At 46.9% G+C, this 6124-nt stretch overlaps 1 pseudogene; it reads right to left on the bottom strand.

Moving 5' to 3' along the window:
* Positions 1-1283: 1283 nt before the first annotated feature.
* On the bottom strand, positions 1284-4737 carry LOC148030479 (receptor-like protein kinase THESEUS 1 pseudogene; annotated as a pseudogene).
* Positions 4738-6124: the final 1387 nt, after the last annotated feature.

The following is a 6124-nucleotide window of genomic DNA, read 5'->3' as shown; positions in this document are numbered from 1 at the left end:
CATCCTTGTCCTTGAAACATAAATTGGACAAAAGCTAGTAGAAACATGGCAAGGAATGTTAAGAGAATGCAAAGTGGGCAAGGGCACATGAACATAAAGGAGATTCAACCGATAATGCAAGCTATTCAACGCTTTGAAGCAATCAAACCCCCAATTAAAATGCAAAAGCTTAAGCTTGAGGGCTATAATAGAGTGGATGGAGTTGTCTCAAGGAAATTGGCCATCTTTAGATAGTAATTTGCATAGAAACTAGTAGCAACATGGCAAGGAATGTTAGAGAGCGCAAAGTGGGCAAGGGCACATGATTGTGCAAGCAACAAATTTGCAAGCTATTCAACACTTCAAAAAAGCATTTGAAAACCCCCACCCCCTCCCCCCAAGCATCCTTGAATCACAAGTTGCATTTCCAGGAATGTAGAGAACATGGAGCAAGTAAAGGTGTAGGATCATACAAGTGACTTCATCACTAATGTATAAGCTATTTGATGCTTCAAAAAAAAGCAATTACTAGAGATGTATGACAAGTTCTCAAAACTCTACAAGTCTATGATCAATGTAAGCAAGATGAAACTTGTCTACCTCCACCTTGGGGAACTAGAAGTCTAAGTCTAGCCCTGGCAACTAGGGTGCAGGGTATTACAAGTTAACATTTGTCTAGCTATCTAGGATGCCCACTAGAGGGGTGTATTACTATGAAGCAAATGTCCGAATGGGTGGAGATGGTGAATGATAAAAATACATCACTTAATAAAATAGTCTCTTTGGCTTTCCTAGACGCTTAGTGGTATTGAAGACTATGCTTACCTCCTTGGTAGCTTTCTAAGCAATGAGTAGCAGTCTATATAATTGCTTGAGGATTTATCTTGGGTCATACCTGGATGGCGATGTTAGGTATTGCTTTATCTTGCTGTGAATATTATCAATGCAAATTTAAAGAAAAGACATTTCAAAATTATAGGGTGAAGATGTTACATATTATCGATAAAAACTGAATTTATGTATCAAGCTCTATCGCGGCGGCAAGGGTGTGCAGCTGGAACGGTAAGGTCAACGGTTCAAATCCTGACGCGCACTAACCTCCGGAATAAAATTGCTTGGACGTGACGTTCTTCACGTTAGAATAACCTTTGGGTGAAAATATTTGCAAATACTTCGCACTGGAAAAAAGAAACACCTGAGCTTAAAAATCCCGCATGCACGCCATGCACGCCCGACGCATAACTTCTCTGAAGACCAAACCTATGACTAACCAGTGCCATGCAAAGGACTCATAGACCTTCATGAAGCTTTATGATTTTATCTGGGGCTGGATGAATAGAAGGAGAATACTCTGATTTGTTCTCTCTCTCTCTCTCTCAGAGCCTGGGTAAAACCTTCGAAAAACTTGCAGTTACATAAGTATTGACTCAGCAACAATTGAGGCCTCACAGAGTTCTTCCCTTGCTCCTAGAATTCACAGGAGACCAGATACAAGCTACATATAAATACCTTTACAATCTGAGGCCACCTTTTAGTGAGTCCTCACAGTAATTCTTTTTTCCACATCTAATTTAAGGACGGCGGAGGCTTCTACGTCAAGATTGGCAGAGCACAGAGTTTAGAAGCCAGTGGGTTCTGCTAATCTTGGAGCATAAGTTTCACCCACCCACTTGCATTGGCTGCTTTTCCCGATTGATTTGAATCGAAATTTGTATCCGATATTTAGCTGGTCCTTCGCCAACCAATTACAGGGAATATCAGCATGTCTAATCATGCTGTACGGCATGCCCTCATAAATCAATATGTAGTCAATGGTGATTGAATCAGACTATTATTCAGGACCTTCCCGATCTCAAATAGGTAGAGCGTAGCTTGCTCAGTCACAAACAAAACAAACCAAATAAAGTTACAATGGATGCCAACCCAAGTTTGATAAGAAGGGGTGTCCCTTGCAGCTATTCGATGCCGACAGCTTGCAATGCCTGAACAAATTGGACACACAGAGCTCGGGCATATACCAGGTTTTCGAATGTATGTCAATACGTGTCAATGCAGCTCGATCGCTGTTAGCTAGCCTTACCTACCTTGAGGATTGACCAACTGTGAAAACACTGCACTTGCACTCACATCTTCAGAATCCTCCTCACTTGGCAAGCTGTTCATACTGTTACCCTCCACCCCACTTGTATCCCAGTGCTCCTGAGGGGGTATCCTCACAGGAAGCTCCAGGATCTGATTTCGACTGTCTTCATCCACATCACTGGCCATGGCAGTCTCTTGTAGCTGCAATGCATACTCCAAGTTCCAAAGCACATCACCCATGGAAGGTCTGTGTATGCCTTGCTCAGCCAAGCACTTCTCTGCAGTTTCTCCAAATTTCATCAGAGATTTGCTGTTGATGGTTCCAGCAATATGTGGATCAATAATCTGATGCAGCCGTTTGAGTTTCTGCCAATGCATTGCCCACTCTGCAATGTTGACCTGGTCCCTGGGGAGAGCAGGGTTGATGGCAGGGCGAGCACAAAGGACCTCCATCAGTACTACACCAAATGAATACACATCAGACTTCTCTGTGAGCTGCTGCCGGCGGAAGTACTCAGGATCTAAGTACCCAAAGCTGCCTTTCACAGCAGTACTGACATGGGTGCGATCGAGCGTTGGCCCTGTCTTAGATAGTCCAAAATCTGACACTTTGGCAACAAAGTTTTCATCAAGCAGAATGTTGGTTGTCTTCACATCCCGATGAATGATACCTTGTGCTGCGCCAGTGTGAAGATAATGAAGACCCCGTGCAGCTCCAATGCATATGTCGAGCCTCTGTTTCCAAGTGAGGAAGGGCAAATCTGTACCATACAGATGGCTTCTCAGAGGACCATTGGCCATGTATTCATAAACCAAAATCATCTCACAATGTTCCTCGCAATATCCAATTAAAGAGACAAGATGCCTATGCCTCAGCTTAGATAACATGTCAATCTCTGTTTGGAACTCAGTTATACCCTGTTCTGATCTGGGATTGCCTCTCTTCACTGCAACTTTTGTGCCGTCATCCAGAATGCCTTTGTACACTTTCCCAAACCCACCTACTCCGAGCACCTGAGCCTCATCGAAGTTCTTAGTGGCTTCTTGTATCTCTGCAAACGAAAAATAGCGGCCCAGATTGGATGGAGCCGAGGAAACATAGCTCCCTGTGGCACTCTTGTGTGAGAGTGTAGAGATCTTGCTGGTCATACTAGCAGAGTTACCTCCATGCATTGGTAGAGGGAGCCATGCTGGGGGAGACTGCTTATAGACCTTGGATTTCTTTCTGCAATAGAAACAGACAGACAGCACAATGAGGCCCATCACAACCACTCCTGCAGCAACACCTCCTACAATAGGACCTAGGTTCATGCTGTTGGACTGCTCAGCTGGAGGTTCTGTGGCAAAGGCTCCATCGAGGCTGCTGTCTGTGTTGTTGAGCTTCCAGATCTCAATGCCATTGAGGATGGCATTGTTATTGGAAGTAGCTGCATTTGGGGTTGGGCCAACCTGAACCCAGAGAGTGGTAATGCCCCCTGAGGAATTGACCGTGAAGTCCCTGAAGTAAGCATGAGCTGCTGTCTTGGACATGACCAGGTCCAAGGACCGGTATGCAGTCTGGTTTTGGAGGTAAATGTCAAAGATGCGCGCACCTGCGGTGGTGTAGACGATCTCACAGAAGTGGAGGCGCACAACATACAGGAACTCAGGGTCGATGGGGAAGACCCATGAGATGTTGAAGGAGTTCTCAGTGATGCCAGAGTCCTGCATTTGGAGGGCGGTGCTGTAGACAACGGCCGGGGCAAAGTAGGTAGGAATTGGAGGGGTATAAACAATGGAAGCCCTGCTGGTAGACACATTCATGACACCTGCAGCAGAGTAGAGGAAGCTCTCATTGGCAAGCCACGTGCGGAAGAGGCCTGCGGAGTCATTCATCGGGGAGATGAAGGGGCCACCGACATTCACCCGGTGTATGCACTCAAGGGCGGTGTACGACATGCCAAGGGCCTGTGGAGCATTGAGCCCTAGGGGGCTGGAGTCATCAAGTATGATGTCAGAGGGCATGGAAACCACCTCTATGGCATTGATGAAGGCGTAGGAGCCGTCCTTGGGGGTGAAGGAGAGAGTAACGGAGGAGGACGAGACGTTGACGGAGTACTCCTTGAAGAGGAAAGAGGTGTCGGAGGCCTGGATGGAGGAGGCGACGTGGACGTCGGAAAGGAGGGTGAATCCGTCGGCGGCGACGGAGAAGACGGCGGAGTTGAGGTCGAAGGCGCGGTAGGCGAAGGGGTAGAAGTAGAGGCGGATCCAGATGCGGGACGGCGTGGCGACCGGGAGGCGGTACGATGAGGCATTCGGGAAGATCCTGGCCGTCGAAAGGAGGGGTTTGTAGGGCGAGGAGAAGGGGAGGGTGGCGGGCGACGTGGCGGACAGGGAGGACCCGTCGGAGGCCAGGAGAGAGGAGGACGTGTCGGCCTGCCATTGGCGGCCGTCGACGGTCGTGTTGGTGGCGGAGCCGCAGTCGATGAGGAAGGACGTGGTCGGGGAGTAGTTGCCCTGCCCGACCACCAAGGACGGAATGCAGGACGTAAGGAGCAAAAGGGAAAGAGGCAGAAGCCGTCCGTCCATCAGGTCCGACGGACGTCGGCTAACGTCCGTCAGCATTTCAAAAGTCTGAAGAGAGAGTGTGAGAGAGAGCGAGCTGGATAAACACACAGAAGAGAGAGACTGACAGAGATCTCTCTCTCTCTCTCACAGAGATCATCGCCCCTCGGCGCGCATTTAATCCCACGTGGCCCTCGCCCATTCGTCCTTTTCTCGCCACGTGGCTCCTCCTCATTTGTCTTCCGTAGCGAACAACTGTCTGTGGGACCCGCCGTTCCATCTATTCGTGCTTCCCACCTAGACCCCCGCCCTTTTTGATTTATCTATTTTATTCAAATGACTTCTTTTTTGGGGCCCTTTTGCCGCCCCCTTAACAACCAACCAAATTATGCAGAAGGTTCCCCCAAAAGCCTTCCAAAGGGGACAATGCACATTATCAACCCATGTGCATTCCATCACCTCCCCATGTGGAGTGTCTCCACCCCATGATCCACTTTATTAGAATCCCAGGCTTGGAGCATGATCACACGAGTCTACCTCACACCACACGCCATACGGCCACCAAGTCGGAGCACTTAGCACTCTTCCCACCCATGTTCCACTTCCTCCATAATAGCACATGATCGCACAAGTCTACCGTACAATGCACCCCATATGGCCACCACCTAAGTGCACTTAGTACTTCCAAATTCCTCTAACGAGCATGATCACACAAGTCTACCACACAATGCACTATTCCTATGCGGTTGTTCTTTGAGATCTTTTGAGGTTCACTTGGTGTCTCTCTATTTAGTTATCTCCATGCTTCACACAATACTATTATGGCTTATATGCTAAGCGAAGAGGAACTGAAAATGGATTAACCTAAGAGAGTTAAATAAAGCATGTTTTCTCTCTTTTGCCTTGAAAACACTAGTAGACAAAGCGAGAAGCAAGATTAGGATCCATTTATGCAATAATATCAATATATGTTAAGATAAGAATAGCAAGACCCTATATAACGTTGCCACCTAGGTGCACCTATTACTTACCCATCATCACACATGCCCAACCATCCCATGCAATATGAAAGCACATAGCAAACCCATCATCAAACATGCTTCCGAAGCCTAATAGCAAAAAAGCCCCTCTTTGATTGCTCCAAATATGAGACTCCGACCATCCTATGCAAAACAAAAACACATAGCAAACAAAGTTTGGATGGACATTTCAATATTGTTATAGAGCCTCATCACATGCACACACTAGTGGTCCATTTGACACCATCTATCTTTCACAAATGGTGGGAGCAATATCGCCCGACAATATTTTTCTATATAAATATCAACAAGATGCTTTAGTTCAATTTAGTGAATATTTGTAAAGTTAGCAGAAAACATGATAGATGGTTGACTAGAGAAGAGAGAAGGAAAAGGAAAGGGATAGAGGTGCACCAAACTATGCCCTCCTCTCAAAGGGTTGACTTGGCAATTGATATTGTGGCCACAAACACTACACTGCCATGTGTGACTTGCTCGCA

The sequence above is a fragment of the Lygodium microphyllum genome, chromosome 10, assembly GCF_053477565.2.
Source record: "Lygodium microphyllum isolate KBCC chromosome 10, Lygodium_microphyllum_v1.1.10, whole genome shotgun sequence".
In the NCBI taxonomy this organism is placed as follows: domain Eukaryota; kingdom Viridiplantae; phylum Streptophyta; class Polypodiopsida; order Schizaeales; family Lygodiaceae; genus Lygodium; species Lygodium microphyllum.
This window is presented reverse-complemented; position numbering and strand designations above follow the sequence as displayed.